We start from the raw sequence: 16,958 nt of genomic DNA on the forward strand, positions 1-16,958 counted from the left end.
GTTTATAATGCATTGAAGTCTTCCTCCTCTCCTCACCAATTACCAAAATAAAAAACATACACATTCGCACAAGCACTACTTGCAGACCGCAGTCATGCCCCAGAACCAGAGACAGGGGCCGTGTGTGTGTGTGTGTGTGTGTGTGTGTGTGTGTGTGTGTGTGTGTGTGTGTGTGTGTGTTTTCTACTCAGAAGAAGTAGTTTTTTGACCAAAAGCTGCCCGTCTGACTCAAAGCCTCCTCTATGTGGTAAGTAGCAGTATGTCCTTCTCATATTATTGTTAAATGAATTCAATAATTTAATATTTCTAGTAACTTTGGATAAGGAACATTTTATAATGACAATTTATCTAAGACATAAAAACAAAACAAAGAAACTAAATTTCATATCTTAATAACAACTATACTAAGCAATAATATGTATATTATGAATGTAAAGTTAACCATTTTAGCACAGGAGAACAGGTAACTAAACTTAGCTAACAAATATTAACAAATATTATTATTCTTATACAAATGGTAGATATATCAAAGTACTTTCAGATTTTCTCAGGCGTTCAGAAACTCATTAGAGCACCCCCACCCCCCCAGAATGATGGACTAGTGTAACTGTTAGATCAACTCAAGCTGACCTAATACTGAAGTTCCGGTTCTGTTTCAACAGCACAGAGCTTTACGAGGCAACTAGGAATGATAAAGTTCCTCAACCTTTGGACTAATTTACACAGCTAATTACACAGTGTAACAATAGCCGCAAAACCAAAATATGTGGTTGTTATGTAGTTCAGTGCTATGATGACAATGGTGAAAAGCACTGTTCGCTATCATCTAAAACTTCTGGAAATGCAATTTTATCTGCACTCGGCTGCATTATTTACACTGTCGCAGCACTTATTACATTCTGTTATTTTAGGAATATTATTACTTAGTGGTGGGAGTAGAGATGGTAGTGGGAGACAGCCACTAGGGGTAGATAAAGGGAAGTTGCAGTTGTCTCAGTCGATTAACTATTGACTATCTCACTATATAATCACACAGTAACAATTCTTGACCTGTACATCCGCTGACGTGAAGAATACTCAGTGATGTCTATGACGTGTGTTAATTCACTAAGTCTTTTCTGTTATGTGTATGACGAGTTTACAACTCTCAAATATGTTCCACTTCACTTCAACCATTGTCAGAAAGGTGTATAGGTTGTATTTTGAATCAAAGGTAGATGAGGGTAAGTGCTGGGCACCACAGAACTGTTGCTCATGTTGCTCCTGCTATTTAAGACGCTGGCTGCATGGAAATCACCCGTCTATGCCATTTGCCATACCACATTAGCGGAGGGAACCTAGAGACATAGCAGATAGCTACTTTGGTTAACGAAAGTAAAAAGAAACTCAAGTAAATCAAAATGGCAATTTCTTATGCAAATTTGGAATCTGTAATTTGCCCAGTTCCACATTCTGATTCTCTCCCAGTTTCAAAACCACCAATGGAATGGTCACTGGAATATGAAACAAACGAAGGTAGTGACAAACCAACAGATCATGAAGATCTTGTGTACATGCCATCTGCAGTGTGGCTACAACCACAGCCATTGTCGTAAGCAGAACTGAATGATTTTTTAAGAGGTCTAAATCTTTCAAAGAAGCATGCAGAATTATTTGGTTCTCGTCTTCAAGAAGAGAACTTGTAACAATCAAACACTAATATTACATTCCGTAAACGACAGCTTGGTTGTTCCACTTTTTTCTCAACAACAGAGATTTTGGTATACTGTAATGACATAAACGGGCTGCTTACAAAATTTGGGATGACCCACAATCCAGAACAATGGGGTCTATTTTTACAGGTTCCTGAAAGAGCAGTTATAAAGCTGTTCTCTTACACAACACAAACAGTTAAAGGAAACCTATGAGAATGTGAGGCTACTCCTGAAGTGCACTGGCTGTTCGAATCAGAAAGGGAAAATATGTGGCAATCTCAAAGTTCTGGGACTACTACTGCGAATGCAGACTGGTTACGCAAAATACAGCTGATTCTTGTGTTACTGGATAGTAGGGCAAGGAAAGACCATTATGTAGTCAAAGAGGGGCCTTTGACAGAAATTTTCAATCCTGCTGGAAAAAAAAAAAAAAAATGTTGCATGAACCCCCTGCTGACAAAGACAGTGTGCTGTTACTGTCACTCCATCTGAAATTGGGCTTCATCAAGAATTTTGTGAAAGTAATGGGCAAAGATGGGGGCAAAGATGGCTAAGGTTTTCAGTTTTTACTATCTAAGTTTCCTGCAATAAGCACTGCAAAAAATTAACAAGGGATTTTCAATGGGCCACAGACCAATGGCTCGATGAAAGATGATATTTTTGAACAGCTGCTGACAAATAATGAGGAGTTAGTTTGGCTACCTTTTAAAGATGTATGCTACAATTTCTTGGCAAATGTAATGTCTGAGAATTAGAGGGAACACACGCTAGACTGTTAAGGTTATGGAGTGCTACATGCCTCTGAAATTACATTTCCTTCATTCCCATTTGGATTTCTTTCCACTTAATCTTGGAGATGTGAGTGACAAACAAGGTGAATGATTTCACCAAGATATTGCTGCTAAGGAAAGATGATATAAGGGAAGATGGTTACTAAACTTTTGGTGGATTAGCAAAGGACTCTCCTACAAAAAGTTTCACCATCCACCCATAAACAGAAAGTTTCCAGGAAAAAGTTCTAAATCACAAGAACATTTCAAGACTTATTCAGCTTTCTTGCACTATTTTCTTTTTATTTTATGTTTTGTAATACAAAAATTACTTTTGTTGCATGATCTGTATATTAATCGACTACAGATACCTCCTGTACTGTTACTGAGTAGTTTCCAAGTTTCTTGAAAGTGGTACATGCGGCACATCTTCACCAGAAAAATTGGTATGTGGTGGAACACTTCTGATTTTATTTTTGCAATCAGTGTATGTGATTTAGTAAAGAACACATACTCTCATCTTGTGGTAAGACACAAAGTTCAAATTTGTTGCAGCGTGTCATAAGAGGATCTTTAAATTGACAAAGACTCTGAGACAATGTGAAAATTTACATTCTGCACATACACAGGGCATCCCAGAGATAAAAGAAGCAATTGGGGCCAGAAATCATTCTCAGACAACTGAGTATTGAAACTCAAACCTTTGAATTTACAGTCGCACACTTTTCCACAAAGACATATGTTGTTGTTGCTGTGGTCTTCAGTCCTGAGACTGGTTTGATGCAGCTCTCCATGATACTCTATCCTGTGCAAGTTTCTTCATCTCCCAGTACCTACTGCAACCTACATCCTTCTGAATCTGCTTAGTGTATTCATCTCTTGGTCTCCCTCTACGATTTTTACCCACCATGCTGCACTCCAGTACTAAATTGGTGATCCCTTGATGCCTCAGAACACGTCCTACCAACCGATCCCTTCTTCTAGTCAAGTTGTGCCACAAACTCCTCTTCTCCCCAATTCTATTCAATACCTCCTCATTAGTCATGTGATCTACCCATCTAATATTCAGCATTCTTCTGTTGCACCACATTTTGAAAGCTTCTATTCTCTTCTTGTCCAAACTATTTATCGCCCACGTTTCACTTCCATACATGGCTACACTCCATACAAATACTTTCAGAAACGACTTCCTAACACTTAAATCTATACTTGATGTTAACAAATTTCTCTTCTTCGAAAATGCTTTCTTTGCCATTGCCAGTCTACATTTTATATCCTCTCTACTTCGACCAACATCAGTTATTTTGCTCCCCAAATAGCGAAACTCCTTTACTACTCTAAGTGTCTCATTTCCTGATCTAATTCCCTCAGCATCACCTGACTTAATTCGACTACATTCCATTATCCTCGTTTTGCTTTTGTTGATGTTCATCTTATATCCTCCTTTCAAGACACTGTCCATTCCATTCAACTGCTCTTCCAAGTCCTTTGCTGTTTCTGACAGAATTACAATGTCATCGGCGAACCTCAAAGTTTTTATTTCTTCTCCATGGATTTTAATACCTACTCCGAACTTTTCTTTTGTTTCCTTTACTGCTTACTCAATATACAGATTGAATAGCATCGGGGAGAGGATACAACCCTGTCTCACTTCCTTCCCAACCACTGCTTCCCTTTCATGTCCCTCGGCTGTTATAACTGCCATCTGGTTTCTGTACAAATTGTAAATAGCCTTTCGCTCCCTGTATTTTACCCCTGCCACCTTCAGAATTTGAGAGAGAGTATTCCAGTCACCATTGTCAAAAGCTTTCTCTAAGTCTACAAACGCTAGAAACGTAGGTTTGCCTTTCCTTAATCTTTCTTCTAAGATAAGTCGTAGGGTCAGTATTCCCTCACGTGTTCCAACATTTCTACGGAATCCAAACTGATCTTCCCCGAGGTCGGCTTCTACCAGTTTTTCCATTCGTCTGTAAAGAATTCGCGTTAGTATTTTGCGGCTGTGACTTATTAAACTGATAGTTCGGTAATTTTCACATTTGTCAACGCCTGCTTTCTTTGGTGTTGGAATTATTATATTCTTCTTGAAGTCTGAGGGAATTTCGCCTGTCTCATACATCTTGCTCACCAGATGGTAGAGTTTTGTCACGACTGGCTCTCCCAAGGCTGTCAGTAGTTCTAATGGAATGTTGTCTACCCCCAGGGCCTTGTTTCGACTTAGGTCTTTCAGTACTCTGCCAAACTCTTCACGCAGTATCATATCTCCCATTTCATCTTCATCTACATCCTCTTCCATTTCCATGATATTGTCCTCAAGAACATCACCCCTGTATAGACCCTCTATATACTCCTTCCACCTTTCTGCTGTCCCTTCTTTGCTTAGAACTGCGTTTCCATCTGAACTCTTGATATTCATACAAGTGGTTCTCTTTTCACCAAAGGTCTCTCTAATTTTCCTGTAGGCAGTATCTATCTTACCCCTCGTCAGGTAAGCCTCTACATCCTGACATTTGTCCTCTAGCCATCCTTGCTTAGCCATTTTGCACTTCCTGTCGATCTCATTTTAGAGACGTTTGTATTCCTTTTTGCCTGCTTCACTTACTGCATTTTTGTATTTTCTCCTTTCATCAATTAAATTCAGTATCTCTTCTGTTACCCAAGGATTTCTACTAGCCCTCGTCTTTTTACCTATTTGATCCTCTGCTGCCTACACTATTCCATTCCTCAAAGCTACCCATTCTTCTTCTACTGTATTTCTTTCCCCCATTCCTGTCAATTGTTCCCTTATGCTCTCCCTGAAACTCTGTACAACCTCTGGTTTAGTCAGTTCATCCAGGTCCCATCTCCTTAAATTCCCACCTTTTTGCAGTTTCTTCAGTTTTAATCTACAGGTCATAACCAATAGATTGTGGTCGGAGTCCACATCTGCCCCTGGAAATGTCTTACAATTTAAAACCTGGTTCCTAAATCTCTGTCTTACCATTATATAATCTATCTGATACCTGTCAGTATCTCCAGGATTCTTCCATGTATACAAACCTTCTTTCATGATTCTTGAACCAAGTGTTAGCTATGATTAAGTTATGCTCAGTGCAAAATTCTACCAGGCGGCTTCCTCTTTCATTTCTTAGCCCCAATCCATATTCACCTACTACGTTTCCTTCTCTTCCTTTTCCTACCGTCAAATTCCAGTCACCCATGACTATTAAATTTTCGTCTCCCTTCACTACCTGAATAATGTCTTTTATCTCATCATACATTTCATCTATTTCTTCATCATCTGCAGAGCTAGTTGGAATATAAACTTGTACTACTGTAGTAGGCATGGGCTTCGTGTCTATCTTGGCCACAATAATGCGTTCACTATGCTGTTTGTAGTAGCTTACCCGCACTCATTTTTTTATTCATTATTAAACCTACTCCTGCATTTCCCCTATTTGATTTTGTATTTATAACCCTGTATTCACCTGACCAAAAGTCTTGTTCCTCCACCGAACTTCACTAATTCCCACTATATCTAACTTTAACCTATCCATTTACCTTTTTAAATTTTCTAACCTACCTGCCCGATTAAGGGATCTGACATTCCACGCTCCAATCCGTAGAACGCCAGTTTTCTTTCTCCTGATAACGACGTCCTCCTGAGTAGTCCCTGCCCGGAGTTCCGAATGGGGGACTATTTTACCTCCGGAATATTTTACCCAAGAGGATGCCATCATCATTTAATCATACAGTAAAGCTGCATGCCCTCGGGAAAAATTACGGCTGTATTTTCCCCTTGCTTTCAGCCGTTCGCAGTACCAGCACAGCAAGGCCGTTTTGGTTAGTGTTACAAGGCCAGATCAGTCAATCATCCAGACTGTTGCCCCTGCAACTACTGAAAAGGCTGCTGCCGCTCTTCAGGAACCACACGTTTGTCTGGCCTCTCAACAGATACCCCTCCGTTGTGGTTGCACCTACGGTACGGCTATCTGTATCGCTGAGGCATGCAAGCCTCCCCATCAATGGCAAGGTCTATGGTTCATGGGGAGAATGTAACAATATGTTTAGAGAAAAGACACCATAGAAACTCCTGTTCCTTCCAATAGTTTGCTTGAAACTGACATACGAAGTACCGTATTATTTATTGTAGCTCTGTATTCTTAACATCCCACGTGCTTTAATGGCAGCCAGGATGCTGCACAATGCCTCTGTGTTCAGGCTAAGGAAAACTCATTAAAAAAATCTACTATTGTAGACATACACATTTTCATTAATTGTTTCATTAGTAATTAAACATACTAGTAAGAGCATGGTATACTCTACAGATAATATCACATTTTCAATTAGGAAAATGTTTTGGTCATATCTCATGAACTGAGAGGATTTCTTTTGTAATTACCCTCATATGTGGATGAAGTGCATCATAGGCACTTACGTAAAATCTAAAACTTCCAGTTTTCTGTACAATCAGACTTGGTAGCCTAAATATATCACCATAGTACAGAAAAGTTAACTTCTTAGCACTTTCCAAGTTGTAATTGGAGTACATATAGCTTGAAGCCAAGTGCCTCATCTAACTAAATCACTTGTTAATGGTAACACCTTGAAAAGTTGTAGGGCTATATGTTAGTCCCTGCACAAAAACAGATTCTCGTCTTGACACCAGGGTGAGTCCATTCCTTTGTTCTGGAGGGGTAGTTGACTCAGTTGCATGTTGCCTGCTGAGCTGTGTGCTTCTTCTGCCAGTCAGTTGTGAATTGTGTGTCACCCGCTGACTAGTGTACTTCGCACATTCTTGCTGCTTCTACACAGAATGGCATCACAGTCTCCAAGCGCAGGACATGGATGGAAAGTGATTCATAGTAACAAACGGGAGAAAGTGTGCACAAAATTTATGTCAGAGGAGACAAATGACGGAGTAAAAATCCCATTAAAAAGTATGCTAGAGAGGGTGACAACAGCCACTGTCGTTTCTCGTCACACACCTAAAGAGAATAAAGAAAGAGACAGCTACAGATACTTCGCATGACTTCGCTAATCCTGGAAAGATGTGGAAGAGAGAGAGAGAGCTTTATATTACGTTAGTTTTGATCACACAAAAACAGTGCCCGACATTAAAACCACTAATTCTGTCAATCAGAGAAAATACCACATTTAAAGGAGACAGTTTATCATTACAATCCTATTACATGAGATGGGCTTCCGAAGGTATTATTATTTTGTTCCTATTTTGTTGAGATGTTTAAATGTTCATATAATTCACATCGTACGAAGGCCAGAGTCTGGCCAGAGTAGCGGGAGGTAGCTCAATCCTGTATGTGTGGGGTATGCTTGCTTGTGTGAACATGTGCATTTTCTTTTCTGAAGAAGGCTTTGGCCGAGAGCTAACACACAACAGTCTTTTCATCCTGCCTGCAATTTGACATGTCATCTTTACAGTAAGTAGTAATCTACCCCATTCATAATATTGTTGATATTCCAACCTGGACTTTGCACTGTTTCATTTCACATTGTACAGCATTTACCAGGTGGAAGAGGGCATCAGATAACAGGCAGCTACTAGCTGAATGTTTAGATATACAATGTAATTGCTTTGACTTCTTTAAGTAGGAAATTATCGTAAAGAGGGCACATCCATCATATACAGGGTGTTACAAAAAGGTACAGCCAAACTTTCAGGAAACATTCCTCACACACAAATAAAGAAAAGATGTTAGGTGGACACGTGTCCTTAAACGCTTAATTTCAATGTTAGAGCTCATTTTAGTTTCATCAGTATGTACTGTACTTCCTCGATTCACTGCCATGATTTCATACGGGATACTCTACCTGTGCTGCTACAACATGTGCCTTTACAAGTACGACACAACATGTGGTTCATGCACGATGGAGCTCCTGCACATTTCAGTCGAAGTGTTCGTACGCTTCTCAACAACAGATTCAGTGACCGATGGATTGTTAGGGGCAGACCAATTCCATGGCCTCCATGCTCTCCTGACCTCAACCCTCTTGACTTTCATTTATGGGGGCATTTGAAAGCTCTTGTCTACGCAACCCTGGTCCCAAATGTAGAGACTCGTCGTGCTCGTATTGTGGACGGCTGTGATACAATACGCCATTCTCCAGGGCTGCATCAGCGCATCAGGGACTCCATGCGACGGAGGGTGGATGCACGTATCCTCGCTAACGGAGGACAGTTTGAACATTTCCTGTAACAAAATGTTTGAAGTCACGCTGGTACGTTCTGTTGCTGTGTGTTTCCATTCCATGATTAATGTGATTTGAAGAGAAGTAATAAAATGAGCTCTAATATGGAAAGTAAGCGTTTCTGGACACATGTCCACATAACATATTTTCTTTCTTTGTGTGTGAGGAATGTTTCCTGAAAGTTTGGTCGTACCTTTTTGTAACACCCTGTATATCAAAAGATATGTCATAGTGTTCACACTAGATTCAAAAAGTTGTCAGATGGATCAAGTGACAAAATAAACAAACCTCTTGCAAAAGGACATCTCGTTGTAGTACACACAGGTAATAGGCATATCATGTGAATGTATAGTTGTGCACAATGCAATAAATTTATTCACAGCTGAAAATGAGTAAATGGTCCACCCTACAGGAGGTATTCTGGTTTTGTTCCAAATGTGCTTTTAACATTCAAGTTGGGGAGTAAAATGAAGGATTACCATGAAGAGATAAATGTTGCAAATTTTTCAAGGTAACTATTAGAGACATTACATTCACTTCAAATGCCTGCATAAAGCAGTATTGCAGCTCTACTCAATTACTGTCTTTTTTTGTATTAGGTGTCTGGAACAGAAATTAATACGAAACTATCCAAGCAACTCCATTATTGTACTTAAAAATGTGAGTTATCTCAATACGCTAGAAGAAAACACACAAACAATGTACAAATAGAAAGCTGACATGCCAAAATGGTTAAATTCTCATAATATTAAATTTTATCAATGAAACACAAAAATTGAGTTATGTGCCTTAATAAAATGCGTCAAGCTGAAAATGCGTTAACTGTAGCAAGCCTTTGGCACTTGGACATTCTGTTCTCCGACTGACACAACATTACCCAGAATTAAATGCAACAGGATTGATATAAGCACAAGTAAAAAACTGGGTTACTGTCAAGAATGTTACTTTTAAGCTCGACAATGTCTGGAGGCTAGCCAAGGAAAAATTTGCCTCTTGTCACTGAGTTACAGTGAGAAGCAGTTTGCAGACACCTCAAAGGCATCAAAAAGAAATATACCGAGCATGAAAAATTAATGGCAAAATAAAAGTTGTTATTGATCTTCATTCTAGTGAATCCTTTGACACCTATGATGATAATGAGTTTCAATCCTTACTTTCTGACAACAGTGTGTTATCAGAAGGTCAGTAATTAATGCTCTACCTTTGCTTTATTTTAAATTGTCAGTGTTGCCTTTGAAACTTCATCCACTACATTTTTTTCTATTTATGTTTTCAGTCCAAGCTGCAGGAGATGGTGGTCATGTGTGCATGAGATGTGCTTGCTTATAAAAATTGTATAGCAGATTACGGTAAAAAGGAGAAGGTGAATACAAAGTGAAACTACTGGCAAAAACAGAAAGAGAAAATAAGACGACAGAAAAGATTTCGAAATGCAACAGTGACAATAACAAACGTAATTGTTGGGTTCAAATTACTGATATCAATATAATAGAGGGAAACATTCCACGTGGGAAAAATATATGTAAAAACAAAGATGATGTGACTTACCGAACGAAAGCGCTGGCAGGTCGATAGACACACAAACAAATACAAACACACACACAAAATTCAAGCTTTCGCAACAAACTGTTGCCTCATCAGGAAAGAGGGGAAGGAGAGGGAAAGACGAAAGGATGTGGGTTTTAAGGGAGAGGGTAAGGAGTCATTCCAATCCCGGGAGCGGAAAGACTTACCTTAGGGGGAAAAAAGGACAGGTATACACTCGCACACACGCACATATCCATCCACACATATACAGACACAATCAGACATATTTAAAGACAAAGGGTTTGGGCAGAGATGTCAGTTGAGGCGGAAGTGAAGAGGCAAAGATGATGTTGAATGACAGGTGAGGTATGAGTGGCGGCAACTTGAAATTAGCGGAGATTGAGGCCTGGTGGGTAACGGGAAGAGAGGATATATTGAAGAGCAAGTTCCCATCTCCGGAGTTCGGATAGGTTGGTGTTGGTGGGAAGTATCCAGATAACCCGGACGGTGTAACACTGTGCCAAGATGTGCTGGCCGTGCACCAAGGCATGTTTAGCCACAGGGTGATCCTCATTACCAACAAACACTGTCTGCCTGTGTCCATTCATGCGAATGGACAGTTTTTTGCTGGTCATTCCCACATAGAATGCATCACAGTGTAGGCAGGTCAGTTGGTAAATCACGTGGGTGCTTTCACATGTGGCTCTGCCTTTGATCGTGTACACCTTCCGGGTTACAGGACTGGAGTAGGTGGTGGTGGTGGGAGTGTGCATGGGACAGGTTTTACACCGGGGGCGGTTACAAGATAGGAGCCAGAGGGTAGGGAAGGTGGTTTGGGGATTTCATAGGGATGAACTAACAGGTTACGAAGGTTAGGTGGACGGCGGAAAGACACTCTTGGTGGAGTGGGGAGGATTTCATGAAGGATGGATCTCATTTCAGGGCAGGATTTGAGGAAGTCGTATCCCTGCTGGAGAGCCACATTCAGAGTCTGGTCCAGTCCCGGAAAGTATCCTGTCACAAGTGGGGCACTTTTGTGGTTCTTCTGTGGGGGATTCTGGGTTCGAGGGGATGAGGAAGTGGCTCTGGTTATTTGCTTCTGTACCAGGTCGGGAGGGTAGTTGCGAGATGCGAAAGCTGTTGTCAGGTTGTTGGTGTAATGGTTCAGGGATTCCGGACTGGAGCAGATTCGTTTGCCACGAAGACCTAGGCTGTAGGCAAGGGACCATTTGATGTGGAATGGGTGGCAGCTGTCATAATGCAGGTACTGTTGCTTGTTGGTGGGTCTGATGTGGACGGACGTGTGAAGCTGGCCACTGGACAGGTGGAGGTCAACGTCAAGGAAAGTGGCATGGGATTTGGAGTAGGACCAGGTGAATCTGATGGAACCAAAGGAATTGAGGTTGGAGAGGAAATTCTGAAGTTCTTCTTCACTGTGACTCCAGATCATGAAGATGTCATCAATAAATCTGTACCAAACTTTGGGTTGGCAGGCCTGGGTAACCAAGAAGGCTTCCTCTAAGCGACCCATGAATAGGTTGGCGTACGAGGGGGCCATCCTGGTACCCATGGCTGTTCCCTTTAATTGTTGGTATGTCTGGCCTTCAAAAGTGAAGAAGTTGTGGGTCAAGATGAAGCTGGCTAAGGTGATGAGGAAAGAGGTTTTAGGTAGGGTGGCAGGTGATCGGCGTGAAAGGAAGTGCTCCATCGCAGCGAGGCCCTGGACGTGCGGAATATTTGTGTATAAGGAAGTGGCATCAATTGTTACAAGGATGGTTTCCAGGGGTAACAGATTGGGTAAGGATTCCAGGTGTTCGAGAAAGTGGTTGGTGTCTTTGATGAAGGATGGGAGACTGCATGTAATGGGTTGAAGGTGTTGATCTACGTAGGCAGAGATACGTTCTGTGGGGGCTTGGTAACCAGCTACAATGGGGCGGCCGGGATGATTGGGTTTGTGGATTTTAGGAAGAAGGTAGGGGTGCGGGGTGTGTGTGTTTGTGTGTCTATCGACCTGCCAGCGCTTTCGTTCGGTAAGTCACATCATCTTTGTTTTATATATATATATATATATATGTGTGTGTGTGTGTGTGTGTGTGTGTGTGTGTTTTCTTACTGAAAAAGGCTTTGGCCAAAAGTTAAATGTGTAACAATCTTTCCGTTATGGCTGTCTGCAACTCAATGCATCATCTTTAGAGTGGGTAGCAACCTATCCTTTTCCTAATATTTTTATTTTTTGAGATATCCTTCTTGCAGTGTTCATTTGGACTTTTATTTTCCTTTGATTGACCCTTATTTTTTTATTTGCAGTACTTGAGTCAGATATTGTTGATTTTGAATTTTTGTATTTGCCACATTATTAGTTGTATAGACATAATCTGCAAGTACATTCATTTCCCAACTCTTCAGCTGTAGCATAGAAGTTCTATAAGATAGGTGAAAGTGTGAAGGCTTCAGCTGTAGAACTACACTTCCCTACAGCACTGTGCTATCCATAAGAGAGGCCCCATCACTACTATTGTCCCTCCCCTATCACACTGCCTGCACAGTAATTTTGAATGCACTCTACCCTCCAAGTAATTTTAACAATGGCATTGTGTAAACTGGAAATTATAACACTCACCTCAGGATACAGATATCTTAACTCTTCTACAACTCTCTGTGCAGCACATGCTGGACAAATTATATGCTTTAATTTGGGATAGAAAATAGTAAGCACTTTTCCTGCTTTCTTCAAGCAGGCAGCAACATCTGTGGCCAAAATGAAAAAGTGTTTTCATTTCCTTTATCAGAGCACAAAATACCACAGTATTTGGTATACCAGTGAAAGTAATCAATTTTTGAAAATATATTGTAATTGTATAGATAAAGAATCTACTCACCAAGTGGCTGCAGGAGAACACACATATAAAACGTATTACTGTATGTAAACTTTTGAAGACAGTGGCTCCTTTTGCTGGCAAAAAGGGTTGAAGAAAAAGAAAGAGGGGTGAAGGAAAAGTTCTGGTGAGGTTCAGGAAAAGGGATAGAGTTCGGAAAAGTCGACCAGAAACCTGGGTCAGGGAAAGGCTCTTTCCACTCCTTCAACCTTTCTGCTGGAAGGAGCCACTGGCTCCAAAAGCTTGCATACTGTAATACCTTTTATATGTGTGTCGTCCTGCCGCCACTTGGTGAGTAGATTTTTTATCTATCCAATTATATTTTCAAATTTCAACAACAATATTGATAAAAATTTTTAATACTGAAATAGGTTCTCTTTCTCTACCACACCCGTGTCCCTAGACTGTGCTGGTTGGACACACAGCGCTGGAATTGCATTTCAGCTGGAGGACTAGGGTGGGGTGGAAGTAGTGTCGGGTAATGTGGGTAGAGGGGGGGAAAGGTGGGAGGCAGGAAGCGTGGTTGGGGGTGAGTAGCTAGCAGCTCGAAGGAGACAGCAGGTTTTCGGGCTAGGAATGTGGGAGGGAGAAATGGCATGACACTCAGGCTACAATAAGATGCACAATCACTAGAGCCAGATCACTGCGGCCCACAATGAAGGTGGTGTGGAAGTGGATTGGGAGGGGTTGACAGGACAGAGCAAGGAGGAACTGTTGCTTGACGAAAGATCCTTCCCACCCCTCCTAAAGTAGTATGCCATCATCCACCAACCTACGCAATATCCCAATCCATCTCCATGCTACTCCCACTCCCAACCCATTGCCAGCGGCAAGATCATAGCCTTGGGGAAGACCAAGGTGCGAAAGCTGTCCTATCCACCCAACCGGCACTTCCTACTGCAGTTCTGTCATATGCTTAGCCTACCACATCAGAGGTAGAGTCCCCTGTGAAAGCAGCCATGTTATATACGAACTCTGCCACAGACACTACACAGCTTTTAATGTTGGTGTGACAAACCACGAGCTGTCCACCAGAATGAATGGCCACTGCCAAGCTATTGCCAAGAACAACGTTGACCACCCAGTGGCACAACATGCAGTTGAACACAACATGCTCGATTTCAATGTCTGCTCCACAATCCAGGCTATATGGATCCTCCCCTCCACCACTAGCTTTTCAGAACTACCCAGATGGGAGCCATCTTTGCAACACAGCCTTTGCTCCCATAACACTCTTGGCATCAATGTCTGATAGCTTGCTATACCCATACCCTACACCCAATAGTTTTTCTTTTCTCTATCCTGTCACAACCTCCCAATCCCCATCAACTTGATCATGAGCTGCACCCCACCGGCTCTGGTATGTGTCCATCACATATCTTGTGCGTGCACCTGTAACCCTTTCCTCCCACATTCCTACCCAGCAAACCTGCTGCCTCCCTCAGAGTTGCTAGTTACTAATCCTCAACCCCTCTTCCTGCTTCCCGCCTATCTTCCCCTCTAACCAACATATCCGAAACAAACCCTACCCTTCAAAGTGCAATCCTGGCATTGTGTGTTCAGATGGCACGATGTAAGGACATGTGTGTGTGTCTACAAGTGTATGCCTGCGTGTGTGTACGTATTGGTACTCGTAACTCAACAAAGGACTTATTCCGAAGGCGAGTAAGTTTTCTTCCTCATTTGTGTATCCCTGTTGATGACTCAATGAGTTGAGTGGTCTGTCACAACTTTTCTTACTATAATTATGTATATCTATGAAATGCACCATGCACAATTCTGGCAACAAGCACACAGCTGTTTTGCACCAGCTAGCTACTAAGAATTATAAGGTATTCCAGGTTCACTCCCATTCAACATTTCAGTGACAACATTACAAATTTATCTTCCAGGGCTCTCCTCATTGGAAATGTACCAGCGTGTTGTCCTCTGTCCTCTAAATGCCTGTTCTCCTGCAGAGAATTACCGGCCCTACTTGGAGGAGGAGTTGGCTGTATACATGTTGCTAGGGTCTTGGGTTGTTGTTTGAAGTCCACAGCGTAAGTTCGATTTGTCTGGTGGCAGAGACTGGTGCTAAAGACTAATTCATCTCTTCTTCAACATTCTGTATTACCTCCTCACGCGGGGCCGGCCGGGGTGGCCGAGCAGTTCTAGGTGCTACAGTCTGGAACTGCGAGACCGCTACGGTCGCAGGTTCGAATCCTGCCTCGGGCATGGATGTGTGTGATGTCCCTAGGTTAGTTAGGTTTAAGTAGTTCTAAGTTCTAGGGGACTGATGACCTTAGAAATTAAGTCCCATAGTGCTCAGAGCCATTTGAACCTCTTCACGCATGGTGTTGACACTCAAGGCTGCCGTCTCTTGCTTACTCTGTCCGACAGTACTGGCTGCGTAAAATGTTCCATGTCTTCTCTTCCTAGCTATTGTATGAGAGGCAAGGTATTTGTGGTGTTCCACAGTTGCCATAAAGTCTCCCATTCAGGAGTATCACATACTTCTTTCATCCAACTCTTTTCTGTTGCAGTTCCTCAATGCGCTAGCACCACTTGACCAATTCCTCTGTCACTGTGACATCCTTTAACGGTAGAGTTTGGTACATGTCTTCTGTGACACCTTCCATCAGGTGTGACTTTTGTCAGTTTCTGTCACATTCAGATTTACACTGAGGCATGTGGCCAAAATATTCTGTATGTAAGATTGTATCATTTCCCCATGACATTGTAACCAGTTCTTCAATTATTCTTCCGCTAAGCGGACTTGCTGCTGATTGCCATCAAACATTTTCTTCAATTCGGCATGGAATTTATCCCAACTATTGTGCTTCTCTTCATTCTTCTCTACACACTGCTTGGCTCTGGCACCCAAGTAAAAGTACATGATTTGCCAAATAATCTCACCCCACCTATATTGTATTTGGTGACTCGGCTGTACACTTTCAGCCATTTCATCAGATCCGGGCAGCGTATCTGATGTGCAGTTGCTTTGTTGTTGTTCTGGAACCCATTGGGACTGCTATACATGGACCTTTGGAACGATGTACTGCTTGTATTGCAGTACTTGACCATGCAGGCAATAGCTTTTATATTATATTAACAGAATCTTCCGTCGGTTCTTGGTAGAACAACATTATAATAATAAATGAAAAGCACCAGTTTGCTTTTGTTCTACAACATTACTTTTATTGCTAACCGGTTTTCGGCTTACAAGGCCATCTTCAGACATGGAGCCACACTGATGCAGATATTTTGAAGTACCTGAAACCTTCACCAAACAGTGCCACATTGCAATCACACTTGAGCCCAAATCTGAAAACACGGTCACTGAAAGTGTATTTGCTATGAACATCAATGTACAACTAGAACACAACAGAACTCCTGGACGGAGAGAGAATCTATTTATACAAACATCATCAAACATTCCAGAATGTACAAACATTACAAACGTAAGATATTTCAAGAAGCTTCCAGAAATAACAGTTGATGCTCAGGTTTTAACTGACACCCCACAGCACATCAAACAGTGCGCTAAACACCACACCACAATACAGCATGTACTACATCTTACGGCAGCATATTTGAAAATTGGCACATGTGGTTGTAGTAAGTCATCTCACGAACTCTAAGATATGACTGTAGTACTGTGATCACTAACAAAGTGGGCGAAGCTCTGAACACCTACATCAATTTGAGGCCTCACCACACAAGGAGAAAACTACTCTCTCCAACTATGTTCCTGTCATTGTACATGCACAAACTTTCTCCTTAAATGAATCAGAATCATTCTGCAAACCATAACAAGCATTCTTTAAAAAGAGTGCACTTTTTCATTCAATCATGGTCTAATATCAATGTTGCCAGATCCATAATACACAGGTCCATACATTCTCTGTTATGAGTGGACATACCGC

General features: G+C 41.5%; 1 protein-coding gene across 1 annotated transcript in view; it reads right to left on the minus strand.

The window, feature by feature from the left end:
- Nucleotides 1–16,958, minus strand: part of LOC126259598 (lon protease homolog, mitochondrial-like) — a 171,030-nt gene that overhangs the window by 60,657 nt on the left and 93,415 nt on the right. The gene's annotated exons all lie outside the window — the stretch shown is intronic.

The sequence above is a fragment of the Schistocerca nitens genome, chromosome 5 (genome assembly GCF_023898315.1).
Source record: "Schistocerca nitens isolate TAMUIC-IGC-003100 chromosome 5, iqSchNite1.1, whole genome shotgun sequence".
Taxonomy (NCBI): Eukaryota; Metazoa; Arthropoda; class Insecta; order Orthoptera; family Acrididae; genus Schistocerca; species Schistocerca nitens.